The 17,582-nt window shown below is 45.5% G+C and overlaps 3 non-coding genes and 4 pseudogenes across 3 annotated transcripts; all 7 read right to left on the bottom strand.

The window, feature by feature from the left end:
• Positions 1-6,508: 6,508 nt before the first annotated feature.
• On the bottom strand, positions 6,509-6,699 carry LOC130311080 (U2 spliceosomal RNA). The gene has a single exon (XR_008859519.1). It is a non-coding gene; the product is annotated as a U2 spliceosomal RNA (small nuclear RNA).
• Positions 6,700-8,789: 2,090 nt separating this feature from the next.
• Positions 8,790-8,969, bottom strand: LOC130311173 (U2 spliceosomal RNA; annotated as a pseudogene).
• A 693-nt stretch (positions 8,970-9,662) lies between these two features.
• Positions 9,663-9,839, bottom strand: LOC130311197 (U2 spliceosomal RNA; annotated as a pseudogene).
• A 2,091-nt stretch (positions 9,840-11,930) lies between these two features.
• Positions 11,931-12,121, bottom strand: LOC130311068 (U2 spliceosomal RNA). The gene has a single exon (XR_008859508.1). It is a non-coding gene; the product is annotated as a U2 spliceosomal RNA (small nuclear RNA).
• Positions 12,122-14,207: 2,086 nt separating this feature from the next.
• LOC130311172 (U2 spliceosomal RNA) lies at positions 14,208-14,387 on the bottom strand (annotated as a pseudogene).
• Positions 14,388-15,080: 693 nt separating this feature from the next.
• Positions 15,081-15,257, bottom strand: LOC130311195 (U2 spliceosomal RNA; annotated as a pseudogene).
• A 2,092-nt stretch (positions 15,258-17,349) lies between these two features.
• LOC130311057 (U2 spliceosomal RNA) lies at positions 17,350-17,540 on the bottom strand. The gene has a single exon (XR_008859497.1). It is a non-coding gene; the product is annotated as a U2 spliceosomal RNA (small nuclear RNA).
• Between the last annotated feature and the right edge of the window lie 42 nt (positions 17,541-17,582).

Here is a 17,582-nt window from a genome sequence, read left to right as displayed (position 1 = left end):
ACCTTATACCAGTCAATTCTTTAAACAGCAAACTCATCCCTTTCCACACACCTTGCGCCATTTCACAATTCCAAAATACATGCATCACACTCTCAATCCCATCACACCCATCTCTTGGACACCTCTCATACCTTCCAATCCCTCTATTTCTTTGAAATTCTCTTACCGGTAACGCACCATGCAAACTCTGCCATACTATCTCACGTTGTCTATTTGTTACTCCAACAGTCATTATACTCTTCCACACTCTCCCCACATCTACAGCTCTCACCATATTAATTGAACATTCAACTTCGTCTTTTTTAATGTACCCAATCATACTCTTTTTACTCACAAACACTTCTGGACCCACACCAATCAACCTATAATTCTCCAAAAATTTCACCACATATACATACCAACTAGGACACACAAAAGCATAAGGCACTCTCAAATCTCTTTCCAACCAACCCAATTTACATAACACACTGCCACCCAAATATCTCACCATACATGCACAACTCTTTTCACCTCCCATCATTCTTTTCAAAGCAAAAACAATATTCACACCCAGATACACATCAACATTCGGAAAGTCCATTCCTCCATTTTTACCATCTTTCATTACAATCTCTCTCTTAACTCTTTCCATCTTTGTACCCCACAAAAACACAAATAACATTCTTTTCACCTTTCGCAAAACCATATAACTTGGCGGAAACACAACAGCAACATATAACAGTATTGGCAAAATCACACTCTTCACTATCATAACCTTACCAACCATTGACAACTCTCTCAACCTCCAAAAATTCAATTTCTTTTGCACTCTCTTCCCCACATCCTCCCAACTATTTCTACCATCCAACCGTTCATCCATCTTCACCCCCAACACCTGAATAGGCCCTTCCACCCCTTCCATACCAACATCCTCACTCTGAGTCACACCACCAAAACATTTATATTCACTCTTTCCCCAATTGACCTTAAAACCAGACGCACCACAAAACAGACTTACCAATAACTTGGATCTTCTTACAGCCGCAACAGATTCACTTACCACACATACATCATCCATATAAGCCAACACTTTAACCTCTTTACCACGACCCCCCGGAACTCTCACACCTCTCACACATTTATCCTTACGCAATAATTCTAATAATGGTTCCATAGCACAAATAAAAGCAATAGGTGACAAGGGACATCCCTGTCTCACCCCTGAACATACTTTAATCTCCTCCGTCATCCATCCATTAATCAGAATCTTACTATACACTTCCTTATACAACATTCTCACAATATTCACAAAATCACCTGGAAACCCCATTTTAACTAGCACCTTAAACAAAAACCCATGCGACAAACGGTCAAAAGCTTTTTCAAAATCAATTGACAACACACGAACCACCTGCTTTCTACACATACCATCCCACAATATATCTCTCAACAAACACAAATTCTCACTAATTCTTCTTCCTGGCACACCACACACTTGCTCCTCCCCAATCACTTGCTCTATCACGTCCCTCATTCTATTTGTAATCAGCTTTGCAAATATTTTATAATCCACATTCAACAAAGTTATCGGCCTCCAATTCCTTACATCATTCACATCCCCTTTCTTATAAATCAAAACCACTATCCCACTCTTCATACTTTCCACCAATCTTCCATTAGCCCACATATACTTAAAGATACTCTCCATATCATCCTTCAGTACATCCCACAATTTCACATAAAACTCAGCCGGCAACCCATCCTCTCCAGGAGTCTTATTTTTAGCCATACTATCAACCGTCCTTTTAATTTCTTCCATTCCAATCTCTCTCATTAAACTCTCATACTCATTACAATCTACCTTCTTATCAATCACTTCCAGCACTTCCTCAGCCAAACCCCTATCACACTGTTTGACTGCATATAAGTCCTCATAAAACTCTTTCACCACATTCAGTACAGCTTTGCCTCTCACCAAACCACCATCCTTATCATACACACTCACTAAATCATCCTTTCTCCCAATCACTTTCTTAAAAAAAAAAAATCTTGAACACTTTTCATCCTTCTCCAATTTGTCCACTTTTGCTCGGTACATTAACTCTTTTCCTCTTTCATTCAACCAATCCTTTATATCTCTTTTCACAGCATCAATCTTACCATCCACTCTCCATCCCTTCTTTTTCAACTTAATGAGAAACCCCAACCTTTTATTCAGCCATTCATACTTCTTTCTTTCCCTAGCTTTCCTTTTATAACCTTCCCTCTTGAAAAAAACCTTAGTTCTTTCTTTAACCCACTCCCACCAACACAATAAATCCAAAAATTCTTTTTTCTTCTCACACCATAACTTATACTTCTTAATATACCTATCATATACCTCCTTTTCATCCAACAGTTTCACATTAAGCTTCCAGTAACCCCTCCCACTTATGCAAATCTCATCCAACACCAAACCACAACTCACACGCTCATGATCAGAATAAATCACTCTCTCTTGCTTATACCACATACATCCTATCATTTTGGACACAAAACACATATCTAATCTTGACTCACTCCTTCCACTCTCAGCATGATATGTTGCTAACACAGGATTCACACCACACACTTCAACCACATCTCTTAACTTGAAATCACTCACCATACTCTTAAGCATATTTCCAGAAACATCCGCATCCCTCCCAATCTCACAGTTGAAATCACCTACTAACAACACTGGTTCCTTCCCAGACAAAAACCCCTTAATTATTTCAAACAAACCCACCCTCTCCTCCTTATTCACAGGTGCATAAACATTAATTAACTTAAACTTAAACCCATGTAACCCAACCTCCACCAACACACACCTTCCTTCCCTTAACACCATTTGACTACAAACTTTAAACTTATTATTCCTAAACAAAACCCCAACTCCATCATTTCTATTTACATTAGAGCAAGACCACACTGCTGGTCCATATCTCCACTCCTCCTTTTTTGGAGGAAAATCCAATCCACATTCCTGTAGACAAATTATGTCATTATTAGTTCCTGCCAATTCCTCCAGAATGGCCGCTCTTCTATTCTTATTTTTAAAGACTCTAACATTTGACAAACTAACCGAAAAAGACATATCAAATCAAATAACAACCCATAGGAAGAAAAAACCTAGAAGAGAGTTAATGAACTTTACGGCTCAGTGTCGAGGGAGAAGTTTCTTCTCCAATGCATTTATCCATTTCACCCTCAGATATTGCGGCAAAACGATTACTCGTCTCCACCACCGTCTGCTCCATCTTTTCACCACTGGCACCTCTCGCCGCCTTCCGTGGGGGACGAAAAAGATCTTCCTCTCTCTCTTTAGCACTTTCCTCTTCTGAATTCGACCATTCAACTTTTTGAGTGCCAGACACCTGAGGACTAGGCACCTCTTCAATTCTCACCTCCTCCTCCATCTCCTCTTCAATCTCCTCCTGCACCTTCTCTTCCACCACCGTTGCTTTCTCAATAATGCTAGCAATCACACTCTTTTCTGCCATGTCTGCCTTTGCCTTTTCCCTTTTTTTAATTGCCAAATCTTTTCTGGCCTCTTTCTCCTTCTCCCTCTTAGCCACCTCCGGACAATTTCTATACACATGTCCAACAAGGCCACAAAGATCACAAGTTCTGGGCTGTGGACAAGCTCCCGCCTCATGCCCTGGCATTTTACAATTTCGGCACTTCTTATTACCTGGACAAGCCTCTTTGACATGTCCAAACAGCAAACAATCACGGCAAAACAATGGCTGGCCATAATAATAGACATAACCCCAATTTCCAGCGATTGAAAAATTGGCCGGTGGGTGTTTCACTCCACCAATGCTCCCAGGATCCAGCTTCAGTTTTACAAAGAACTTCCATGTGCCATTAAACACACCCAAACTACTAGTTTGCTTCACTCCCCCTTGGACACTTTCACAGTAGATACTTAGAAAGTTCTTAATCATATCCGGGTCTAAGAACGGATTGTACATATGTACAAACAGAGTCTTCACTCCCATCTCAAACAGAGGAAAAAACTTTACATTTTCCAAGACAGAGTTATTGGCATTTCTTTTCAAACATTCATAGAAGTTCTGGCAATCAGCTTCATAGATGAAGGACACATCATATATTCCTTGCTTCCTATTCTCTTGCACACAGAACAAACTATCCATGCCAAAACCGCCCAATTTCTCCACAAGTTCATGTCCAATGTACTCAATCCGATTCTTACCCCGGTCAGAAGTTTCCACCACAAAACGTACAGTCTTCTCAATCGCAGGGAGGTATTCCTTTCCAGCCATTGTTCTTCTCTTGTCTGTCGATTCCACAGTAAGATCACCACTCCGGATTCCTGCTCAGCAGAACACCCGCACCCCTGACCTAGACCAAGTTTACACTTGATCGGAGCCAAAAGGCCGAGAAGCGATAACCGTGAAAGGGGCGGGCCCAACAAGGTGCCCTTCATGGGCACTATCACTGCTTGCTGTCAGGGAGGCTGCCAGACAATTTTCCATGCACACTCTGGGCTGGGGGGCAGTCAACCACCAGTACACACAGCAGAACCTAAACCCATACCATTATTGCTAAGCAGCAAGACAGGGGCCCATTGCACTCCCACGGGGCCTTTTTAAATGCAATCCATAACCCGGATTTGCCAGGAACCCTTCTTACTCCTCCTACTTGCATGTGACACTGGGCTTAGGATCTGCATAGGAAACACACACACAAGCACACACCTACCTTTGTTGCCTGCAGATGCCTCCTTGGCTGTCCCCAAACGGTATCAAACCAACACCCACGGGAAGCTGTAAGCATAGAGGACATGCCTGCACCCCATTGGACTTACCTGTGTGGGTTAAACCCGGGTTATTTGACAACCTATGGCGGTGATGGTTCTGCTCAGGCAGAGCAGTGCTGATGCTCCTCATAAAGCTGTCGCTGCTGTGAAGGTTCTAGGTGACATCACAAATCCCTATGGTTACATACACAACAAAGCTGGGTTGTTGTTGTTTACACTCTGCAAGGCCTGTGGAAGTGAGTGACATCATAGCACTGTAGTTCTGAGGGTTCTAGATGGATGCAACAATCTCCTGTTGCTTCTATGAAGGCCATAATAGACGACATCACCAAACAGCTCCATAGTCACATACACAGCAAAGGAGAGATGTTGTTTACACCTAGTGATGTCAGTGGTATTGAGTGACATCACAGCACAGTGCTAAGGCTCCTGGGCCTGGACACAGCAGCGGCTGCAATATCTCAACGGAGAATACGTTTATATATATGTGTGTGTGTGCGCGTATATATATATATATATATATATATATATATATATATATATATATATTTCTCCGCCGAAATCACTTTTAAACCCATTTCCACCTTTTTTTCCCTTCTCTTCCTCTTACTTTTTTTTCACGTTTTTTTACGTTTTTCTCCTTTTCGCCTCTTTTCTGGGCGTATTATTCTTCTTTTTCTTCTTTTTTTTCGTCTAATGCATACCCCATCAGTGCAGCAATGCTTATTCAATACCGCCAGCAGATGGAGACACTGGGGGATAATTTTCTAAGGATTTATACTGATTTTTCCTGTCTGAATTTGTCGCACAGAAAGTTGCAGGCCAAATATGTGTGACATTTCTGCGACTTTAGCTTCTAGAGCATTTTTACAACATTATACATAGGTGCTGAATACATAAAAAGCGACTGTTCAGCGACAGACAAGTCGCATCGGCTGAAAGTAGGCCAGAATGTCAGTCCATGTTGGAGCAGGTTTAGATACAGTCTAAAGTATAGATCTCAAAGTCTGTGCACAGAATTTAGCAAGGGCCTCGCACCTTCTGATGCATCAGGTAGGTGCACAATAGCATAGCCTAACCCTCTGTACTTTGGTCTATATTGATGCGGGACATAGACAGCCAGCTGATGACCAATCCATTAGTGCAATGGATGGCTGGAAGCATTTGTCTTTGCCTTTGCAATACCACAGAAGCAATGCATGGTCAATGTACAGCAATGACACACCTGTGTGAACAGCCAGGAGACCCCCCCCCCCCCCCCCATGTTATGTTACATAGTTACATAGTTAGTACGGTCGAAAAAAGACATATGTCCATCAAGTTCAACCAGGGAATTAAGGGGTAGGGGTGTGGCGCGATATTGGGGAAGGGATGAGATTTTATATTTCTTCATAAGCATTAATCTTATTTTGTCAATTAGGAACATTCAGCACCCACCCGCTATCAAGGCAGCTGCCTATCATGTCATGCCCTACCTGCACAGGTGTGCTGGCTACTCAAATGATCCAATTAAGGAGGCCATTTAGTCAGCAGCAGCAGAAGTCCTGTGCCTGGACGCTCCAACAGCGGCCAGACACAAGCAGAAGCAGAAGCAGCAGAAGCAGCAGCAGCACCACCTTTTGTTCTTTGGCTGCAGCAGCAGCAAGGCCCACAGGGCTGGCTAGCTGGCTAGCCAGCAAGCAGGTAGCAATGAAAGTAGGAATCTTTCTTTTTAACCCTGTAAGGGGGTGGTGCACTGTACCCGAAGATACTGCCATATCGGGTCAATGCATAGGGCGACGGAAGCAAGCTTCGAAATCGGCCCCCGTTCTCAAAAATCCATTTAATATATGGTCCCCAGATAGGGGACGTATCAGATATTAAACTGATAAGAACAGATACTACACTTGATCTTAGCCAAAAGGCCGAGAAGCGATAACCGTGAAAGGGGCGGGCCCAACAAGGTGCCCTTCATGGGCACTATCACTGCTTGCTGTCAGGGAGGCTGCCAGACAATTTTCCATGCACACTCTGGGCTGGGGGGCAGTCAACCACCAGTACACACAGCAGAACCTAAACCCATACCATTATTGCTAAGCAGCAAGACAGGGGCCCATTGCACTCCCACGGGGCCTTTTTAAATGCAATCCATAACCCGGATTTGCCAGGAACCCTTCTTACTCCTCCTACTTGCATGTGACACTGGGCTTAGGATCTGCATAGGAAACACACACACAAGCACACACCTACCTTTGTTGCCTGCAGATGCCTCCTTGGCTGTCCCCAAACGGTATCAAACCAACACCCACGGGAAGCTGTAAGCATAGAGGACATGCCTGCACCCCATTGGACTTACCTGTGTGGGTTAAACCCGGGTTATTTGACAACCTATGGCGGTGATGGTTCTGCTCAGGCAGAGCAGTGCTGATGCTCCTCATAAAGCTGTCGCTGCTGTGAAGGTTCTAGGTGACATCACAAATCCCTATGGTTACATACACAACAAAGCTGGGTTGTTGTTGTTTACACTCTGCAAGGCCTGTGGAAGTGAGTGACATCATAGCACTGTAGTTCTGAGGGTTCTAGATGGATGCAACAATCTCCTGTTGCTTCTATGAAGGCCATAATAGACGACATCACCAAACAGCTCCATAGTCACATACACAGCAAAGGAGAGATGTTGTTTACACCTAGTGATGTCAGTGGTATTGAGTGACATCACAGCACAGTGCTAAGGCTCCTGGGCCTGGACACAGCAGCGGCTGCAATATCTCAACGGAGAATACGTTTATATATATGTGTGTGTGTGCGCGTATATATATATATATATATATATATATATATATATATATATATTTCTCCGCCGAAATCACTTTTAAACCCATTTCCACCTTTTTTTCCCTTCTCTTCCTCTTACTTTTTTTTCACGTTTTTTTACGTTTTTCTCCTTTTCGCCTCTTTTCTGGGCGTATTATTCTTCTTTTTCTTCTTTTTTTTCGTCTAATGCATACCCCATCAGTGCAGCAATGCTTATTCAATACCGCCAGCAGATGGAGACACTGGGGGATAATTTTCTAAGGATTTATACTGATTTTTCCTGTCTGAATTTGTCGCACAGAAAGTTGCAGGCCAAATATGTGTGACATTTCTGCGACTTTAGCTTCTAGAGCATTTTTACAACATTATACATAGGTGCTGAATACATAAAAAGCGACTGTTCAGCGACAGACAAGTCGCATCGGCTGAAAGTAGGCCAGAATGTCAGTCCATGTTGGAGCAGGTTTAGATACAGTCTAAAGTATAGATCTCAAAGTCTGTGCACAGAATTTAGCAAGGGCCTCGCACCTTCTGATGCATCAGGTAGGTGCACAATAGCATAGCCTAACCCTCTGTACTTTGGTCTATATTGATGCGGGACATAGACAGCCAGCTGATGACCAATCCATTAGTGCAATGGATGGCTGGAAGCATTTGTCTTTGCCTTTGCAATACCACAGAAGCAATGCATGGTCAATGTACAGCAATGACACACCTGTGTGAACAGCCAGGAGACCCCCCCCCCCCCCCATGTTATGTTACATAGTTACATAGTTAGTACGGTCGAAAAAAGACATATGTCCATCAAGTTCAACCAGGGAATTAAGGGGTAGGGGTGTGGCGCGATATTGGGGAAGGGATGAGATTTTATATTTCTTCATAAGCATTAATCTTATTTTGTCAATTAGGAACATTCAGCACCCACCCGCTATCAAGGCAGCTGCCTATCATGTCATGCCCTACCTGCACAGGTGTGCTGGCTACTCAAATGATCCAATTAAGGAGGCCATTTAGTCAGCAGCAGCAGAAGTCCTGTGCCTGGACGCTCCAACAGCGGCCAGACACAAGCAGAAGCAGAAGCAGCAGAAGCAGCAGCAGCACCACCTTTTGTTTTTTGGCTGCAGCAGCAGCAAGGCCCACAGGGCTGGCTAGCTGGCTAGCCAGCAAGCAGGTAGCAATGAAAGTAGGAATCTTTCTTTTTAACCCTGTAAGGGGGTGGTGCACTGTACCCGAAGATACTGCCATATCGGGTCAATGCATAGGGCGACGGAAGCAAGCTTCGAAATCGGCCCCCGTTCTCAAAAATCCATTTAATATATGGTCCCCAGATAGGGGACGTATCAGATATTAAACTGATAAGAACAGATTTTTTTTTTTTTTTTTTAAAGCCGAGGAACGTGCTTTCGATTCACCCAAAGTGCAAGAAAAAGTGCAAACGTGTTACACTAAAAAAACGTGCACAAAGGATGCGGTCTATCGCAAGCCCTTCTCCGATAGGAGAGAGGCCCCCCAACAAACCTTACCCTTCGCCTCCGGACCAAAAGGTACCTGCGAGGTTCCAGGTTCGATGTCCCTTTTCGCCGAAGCTACTAGGGGACCACAAATGCTCCCGGCATCCCCCTTGGCGTTAGCCAAGGTATCTGCCCGCAGAGCCGATTACGGTAGGTACCCTGCCAAAGCAGGAGTACCCGGGGTGTTTGCAGGGAGGTGCGGAACCTAATGGCCACACACACCTCCCCTAGACCGCCAGGAGGGACACCCAGAAGGGCTACCGCATCCTGACAAATCCTGTGAACACACAACACGCAAAAAGTGACACAGTGAAACAAAAAAGAAATAAATAAGTGAATGTGTGCAGATATACTGCCCGGACATCCGGCCGGATCTATAAAAATTTCTCTGATCCTAGCCAGAAGGCCGGGAATCAAGAGGTGAGTGCCACAAGGTGAAGAGATTATGGTGCCCGTGCTTCAACTCAGTGAGTCTATTCTCCCAGTGAGTTTCGGCACCTCGGGGTCACCACTCCCCGAGGCACAAAAGTACCTCGGCTCTAGACCCTCTCAGCCTCATGGCGAGACCCGGAGGGAACAGGTCACATCGGGGCAGCCGTCGAGCTGATTCCTCAGAACCAGCCCCGGAAAGCCCTGGTACACCTGCATCCTCCATGCAGCACCCATCCCCACCAGCGTCACTGTACACCGGCATGAAAAACTGATAAGAACAGATACTACACTTGATCTTAGCCAAAAGGCCGAGAAGCGATAACCGTGAAAGGGGCGGGCCCAACAAGGTGCCCTTCATGGGCACTATCACTGCTTGCTGTCAGGGAGGCTGCCAGACAATTTTCCATGCACACTCTGGGCTGGGGGGCAGTCAACCACCAGTACACACAGCAGAACCTAAACCCATACCATTATTGCTAAGCAGCAAGACAGGGGCCCATTGCACTCCCACGGGGCCTTTTTAAATGCAATCCATAACCCGGATTTGCCAGGAACCCTTCTTACTCCTCCTACTTGCATGTGACACTGGGCTTAGGATCTGCATAGGAAACACACACACAAGCACACACCTACCTTTGTTGCCTGCAGATGCCTCCTTGGCTGTCCCCAAACGGTATCAAACCAACACCCACGGGAAGCTGTAAGCATAGAGGACATGCCTGCACCCCATTGGACTTACCTGTGTGGGTTAAACCCGGGTTATTTGACAACCTATGGCGGTGATGGTTCTGCTCAGGCAGAGCAGTGCTGATGCTCCTCATAAAGCTGTCGCTGCTGTGAAGGTTCTAGGTGACATCACAAATCCCTATGGTTACATACACAACAAAGCTGGGTTGTTGTTGTTTACACTCTGCAAGGCCTGTGGAAGTGAGTGACATCATAGCACTGTAGTTCTGAGGGTTCTAGATGGATGCAACAATCTCCTGTTGCTTCTATGAAGGCCATAATAGACGACATCACCAAACAGCTCCATAGTCACATACACAGCAAAGGAGAGATGTTGTTTACACCTAGTGATGTCAGTGGTATTGAGTGACATCACAGCACAGTGCTAAGGCTCCTGGGCCTGGACACAGCAGCGGCTGCAATATCTCAACGGAGAATACGTTTATATATATGTGTGTGTGTGCGCGTATATATATATATAATATATATATATATATATATATATATATTTCTCCGCCGAAATCACTTTTAAACCCATTTCCACCTTTTTTTCCCTTCTCTTCCTCTTACTTTTTTTTCACGTTTTTTTACGTTTTTCTCCTTTTCGCCTCTTTTCTGGGCGTATTATTCTTCTTTTTCTTCTTTTTTTTCGTCTAATGCATACCCCATCAGTGCAGCAATGCTTATTCAATACCGCCAGCAGATGGAGACACTGGGGGATAATTTTCTAAGGATTTATACTGATTTTTCCTGTCTGAATTTGTCGCACAGAAAGTTGCAGGCCAAATATGTGTGACATTTCTGCGACTTTAGCTTCTAGAGCATTTTTACAACATTATACATAGGTGCTGAATACATAAAAAGCGACTGTTCAGCGACAGACAAGTCGCATCGGCTGAAAGTAGGCCAGAATGTCAGTCCATGTTGGAGCAGGTTTAGATACAGTCTAAAGTATAGATCTCAAAGTCTGTGCACAGAATTTAGCAAGGGCCTCGCACCTTCTGATGCATCAGGTAGGTGCACAATAGCATAGCCTAACCCTCTGTACTTTGGTCTATATTGATGCGGGACATAGACAGCCAGCTGATGACCAATCCATTAGTGCAATGGATGGCTGGAAGCATTTGTCTTTGCCTTTGCAATGCCACAGAAGCAATGCATGGTCAATGTACAGCAATGACACACCTGTGTGAACAGCCAGGAGACCCCCCCCCCCCCCCCCATGTTATGTTACATAGTTACATAGTTAGTACGGTCGAAAAAAGACATATGTCCATCAAGTTCAACCAGGGAATTAAGGGGTAGGGGTGTGGCGCGATATTGGGGAAGGGATGAGATTTTATATTTCTTCATAAGCATTAATCTTATTTTGTCAATTAGGAACATTCAGCACCCACCCGCTATCAAGGCAGCTGCCTATCATGTCATGCCCTACCTGCACAGGTGTGCTGGCTACTCAAATGATCCAATTAAGGAGGCCATTTAGTCAGCAGCAGCAGAAGTCCTGTGCCTGGACGCTCCAACAGCGGCCAGACACAAGCAGAAGCAGAAGCAGCAGAAGCAGCAGCAGCACCACCTTTTGTTTTTTGGCTGCAGCAGCAGCAAGGCCCACAGGGCTGGCTAGCTGGCTAGCCAGCAAGCAGGTAGCAATGAAAGTAGGAATCTTTCTTTTTAACCCTGTAAGGGGGTGGTGCACTGTACCCGAAGATACTGCCATATCGGGTCAATGCATAGGGCGACGGAAGCAAGCTTCGAAATCGGCCCCCGTTCTCAAAAATCCATTTAATATATGGTCCCCAGATAGGGGACGTATCAGATATTAAACTGATAAGAACAGATACTACACTTGATCTTAGCCAAAAGGCCGAGAAGCGATAACCGTGAAAGGGGCGGGCCCAACAAGGTGCCCTTCATGGGCACTATCACTGCTTGCTGTCAGGGAGGCTGCCAGACAATTTTCCATGCACACTCTGGGCTGGGGGGCAGTCAACCACCAGTACACACAGCAGAACCTAAACCCATACCATTATTGCTAAGCAGCAAGACAGGGGCCCATTGCACTCCCACGGGGCCTTTTTAAATGCAATCCATAACCCGGATTTGCCAGGAACCCTTCTTACTCCTCCTACTTGCATGTGACACTGGGCTTAGGATCTGCATAGGAAACACACACACAAGCACACACCTACCTTTGTTGCCTGCAGATGCCTCCTTGGCTGTCCCCAAACGGTATCAAACCAACACCCACGGGAAGCTGTAAGCATAGAGGACATGCCTGCACCCCATTGGACTTACCTGTGTGGGTTAAACCCGGGTTATTTGACAACCTATGGCGGTGATGGTTCTGCTCAGGCAGAGCAGTGCTGATGCTCCTCATAAAGCTGTCGCTGCTGTGAAGGTTCTAGGTGACATCACAAATCCCTATGGTTACATACACAACAAAGCTGGGTTGTTGTTGTTTACACTCTGCAAGGCCTGTGGAAGTGAGTGACATCATAGCACTGTAGTTCTGAGGGTTCTAGATGGATGCAACAATCTCCTGTTGCTTCTATGAAGGCCATAATAGACGACATCACCAAACAGCTCCATAGTCACATACACAGCAAAGGAGAGATGTTGTTTACACCTAGTGATGTCAGTGGTATTGAGTGACATCACAGCACAGTGCTAAGGCTCCTGGGCCTGGACACAGCAGCGGCTGCAATATCTCAACGGAGAATACGTTTATATATATGTGTGTGTGTGCGCGTATATATATATATATATATATATATATATATATATATATTTCTCCGCCGAAATCACTTTTAAACCCATTTCCACCTTTTTTTCCCTTCTCTTCCTCTTACTTTTTTTTCACGTTTTTTTACGTTTTTCTCCTTTTCGCCTCTTTTCTGGGCGTATTATTCTTCTTTTTCTTCTTTTTTTTCGTCTAATGCATACCCCATCAGTGCAGCAATGCTTATTCAATACCGCCAGCAGATGGAGACACTGGGGGATAATTTTCTAAGGATTTATACTGATTTTTCCTGTCTGAATTTGTCGCACAGAAAGTTGCAGGCCAAATATGTGTGACATTTCTGCGACTTTAGCTTCTAGAGCATTTTTACAACATTATACATAGGTGCTGAATACATAAAAAGCGACTGTTCAGCGACAGACAAGTCGCATCGGCTGAAAGTAGGCCAGAATGTCAGTCCATGTTGGAGCAGGTTTAGATACAGTCTAAAGTATAGATCTCAAAGTCTGTGCACAGAATTTAGCAAGGGCCTCGCACCTTCTGATGCATCAGGTAGGTGCACAATAGCATAGCCTAACCCTCTGTACTTTGGTCTATATTGATGCGGGACATAGACAGCCAGCTGATGACCAATCCATTAGTGCAATGGATGGCTGGAAGCATTTGTCTTTGCCTTTGCAATACCACAGAAGCAATGCATGGTCAATGTACAGCAATGACACACCTGTGTGAACAGCCAGGAGACCCCCCCCCCCCCCCATGTTATGTTACATAGTTACATAGTTAGTACGGTCGAAAAAAGACATATGTCCATCAAGTTCAACCAGGGAATTAAGGGGTAGGGGTGTGGCGCGATATTGGGGAAGGGATGAGATTTTATATTTCTTCATAAGCATTAATCTTATTTTGTCAATTAGGAACATTCAGCACCCACCCGCTATCAAGGCAGCTGCCTATCATGTCATGCCCTACCTGCACAGGTGTGCTGGCTACTCAAATGATCCAATTAAGGAGGCCATTTAGTCAGCAGCAGCAGAAGTCCTGTGCCTGGACGCTCCAACAGCGGCCAGACACAAGCAGAAGCAGAAGCAGCAGAAGCAGCAGCAGCACCACCTTTTGTTTTTTGGCTGCAGCAGCAGCAAGGCCCACAGGGCTGGCTAGCTGGCTAGCCAGCAAGCAGGTAGCAATGAAAGTAGGAATCTTTCTTTTTAACCCTGTAAGGGGGTGGTGCACTGTACCCGAAGATACTGCCATATCGGGTCAATGCATAGGGCGACGGAAGCAAGCTTCGAAATCGGCCCCCGTTCTCAAAAATCCATTTAATATATGGTCCCCAGATAGGGGACGTATCAGATATTAAACTGATAAGAACAGATTTTTTTTTTTTTTTTTTAAAGCCGAGGAACGTGCTTTCGATTCACCCAAAGTGCAAGAAAAAGTGCAAACGTGTTACACTAAAAAAACGTGCACAAAGGATGCGGTCTATCGCAAGCCCTTCTCCGATAGGAGAGAGGCCCCCCAACAAACCTTACCCTTCGCCTCCGGACCAAAAGGTACCTGCGAGGTTCCAGGTTCGATGTCCCTTTTCGCCGAAGCTACTAGGGGACCACAAATGCTCCCGGCATCCCCCTTGGCGTTAGCCAAGGTATCTGCCCGCAGAGCCGATTACGGTAGGTACCCTGCCAAAGCAGGAGTACCCGGGGTGTTTGCAGGGAGGTGCGGAACCTAATGGCCACACACACCTCCCCTAGACCGCCAGGAGGGACACCCAGAAGGGCTACCGCATCCTGACAAATCCTGTGAACACACAACACGCAAAAAGTGACACAGTGAAACAAAAAAGAAATAAATAAGTGAATGTGTGCAGATATACTGCCCGGACATCCGGCCGGATCTATAAAAATTTCTCTGATCCTAGCCAGAAGGCCGGGAATCAAGAGGTGAGTGCCACAAGGTGAAGAGATTATGGTGCCCGTGCTTCAACTCAGTGAGTCTATTCTCCCAGTGAGTTTCGGCACCTCGGGGTCACCACTCCCCGAGGCACAAAAGTACCTCGGCTCTAGACCCTCTCAGCCTCATGGCGAGACCCGGAGGGAACAGGTCACATCGGGGCAGCCGTCGAGCTGATTCCTCAGAACCAGCCCCGGAAAGCCCTGGTACACCTGCATCCTCCATGCAGCACCCATCCCCACCAGCGTCACTGTACACCGGCATGAAAAACTGATAAGAACAGATACTACACTTGATCTTAGCCAAAAGGCCGAGAAGCGATAACCGTGAAAGGGGCGGGCCCAACAAGGTGCCCTTCATGGGCACTATCACTGCTTGCTGTCAGGGAGGCTGCCAGACAATTTTCCATGCACACTCTGGGCTGGGGGGCAGTCAACCACCAGTACACACAGCAGAACCTAAACCCATACCATTATTGCTAAGCAGCAAGACAGGGGCCCATTGCACTCCCACGGGGCCTTTTTAAATGCAATCCATAACCCGGATTTGCCAGGAACCCTTCTTACTCCTCCTACTTGCATGTGACACTGGGCTTAGGATCTGCATAGGAAACACACACACAAGCACACACCTACCTTTGTTGCCTGCAGATGCCTCCTTGGCTGTCCCCAAACGGTATCAAACCAACACCCACGGGAAGCTGTAAGCATAGAGGACATGCCTGCACCCCATTGGACTTACCTGTGTGGGTTAAACCCGGGTTATTTGACAACCTATGGCGGTGATGGTTCTGCTCAGGCAGAGCAGTGCTGATGCTCCTCATAAAGCTGTCGCTGCTGTGAAGGTTCTAGGTGACATCACAAATCCCTATGGTTACATACACAACAAAGCTGGGTTGTTGTTGTTTACACTCTGCAAGGCCTGTGGAAGTGAGTGACATCATAGCACTGTAGTTCTGAGGGTTCTAGATGGATGCAACAATCTCCTGTTGCTTCTATGAAGGCCATAATAGACGACATCACCAAACAGCTCCATAGTCACATACACAGCAAAGGAGAGATGTTGTTTACACCTAGTGATGTCAGTGGTATTGAGTGACATCACAGCACAGTGCTAAGGCTCCTGGGCCTGGACACAGCAGCGGCTGCAATATCTCAACGGAGAATACGTTTATATATATGTGTGTGTGTGCGCGTATATATATATATATATATATATATATATATATATATATATATTTCTCCGCCGAAATCACTTTTAAACCCATTTCCACCTTTTTTTCCCTTCTCTTCCTCTTACTTTTTTTTCACGTTTTTTTACGTTTTTCTCCTTTTCGCCTCTTTTCTGGGCGTATTATTCTTCTTTTTCTTCTTTTTTTTCGTCTAATGCATACCCCATCAGTGCAGCAATGCTTATTCAATACCGCCAGCAGATGGAGACACTGGGGGATAATTTTCTAAGGATTTATACTGATTTTTCCTGTCTGAATTTGTCGCACAGAAAGTTGCAGGCCAAATATGTGTGACATTTCTGCGACTTTAGCTTCTAGAGCATTTTTACAACATTATACATAGGTGCTGAATACATAAAAAGCGACTGTTCAGCGACAGACAAGTCGCATCGGCTGAAAGTAGGCCAGAATGTCAGTCCATGTTGGAGCAGGTTTAGATACAGTCTAAAGTATAGATCTCAAAGTCTGTGCACAGAATTTAGCAAGGGCCTCGCACCTTCTGATGCATCAGGTAGGTGCACAATAGCATAGCCTAACCCTCTGTACTTTGGTCTATATTGATGCGGGACATAGACAGCCAGCTGATGACCAATCCATTAGTGCAATGGATGGCTGGAAGCATTTGTCTTTGCCTTTGCAATGCCACAGAAGCAATGCATGGTCAATGTACAGCAATGACACACCTGTGTGAACAGCCAGGAGACCCCCCCCCCCCCCCCCATGTTATGTTACATAGTTACATAGTTAGTACGGTCGAAAAAAGACATATGTCCATCAAGTTCAACCAGGGAATTAAGGGGTAGGGGTGTGGCGCGATATTGGGGAAGGGATGAGATTTTATATTTCTTCATAAGCATTAATCTTATTTTGTCAATTAGGAACATTCAGCACCCACCCGCTATCAAGGCAGCTGCCTATCATGTCATGCCCTACCTGCACAGGTGTGCTGGCTACTCAAATGATCCAATTAAGGAGGCCATTTAGTCAGCAGCAGCAGAAGTCCTGTGCCTGGACGCTCCAACAGCGGCCAGACACAAGCAGAAGCAGAAGCAGCAGAAGCAGCAGCAGCACCACCTTTTGTTTTTTGGCTGCAGCAGCAGCAAGGCCCACAGGGCTGGCTAGCTGGCTAGCCAGCAAGCAGGTAGCAATGAAAGTAGGAATCTTTCTTTTTAACCCTGTAAGGGGGTGGTGCACTGTACCCGAAGATACTGCCATATCGGGTCAATGCATAGGGCGACGGAAGCAAGCTTCGAAATCGGCCCCCGTTCTCAAAAATCCATTTAATATATGGTCCCCAGATAGGGGACGTATCAGATATTAAACTGATAAGAACAGATACTACACTTGATCTTAGCCAAAAGGCCGAGAAGCGATAACCGTGAAAGGGGCGGGCCCAACAAGGTGCCCTTCATGGGC

Source organism: Hyla sarda, unplaced genomic scaffold (assembly GCF_029499605.1).
Source record: "Hyla sarda isolate aHylSar1 unplaced genomic scaffold, aHylSar1.hap1 scaffold_162, whole genome shotgun sequence".
Classification (NCBI taxonomy): Eukaryota; Metazoa; Chordata; class Amphibia; order Anura; family Hylidae; genus Hyla; species Hyla sarda.
This window is presented reverse-complemented; position numbering and strand designations above follow the sequence as displayed.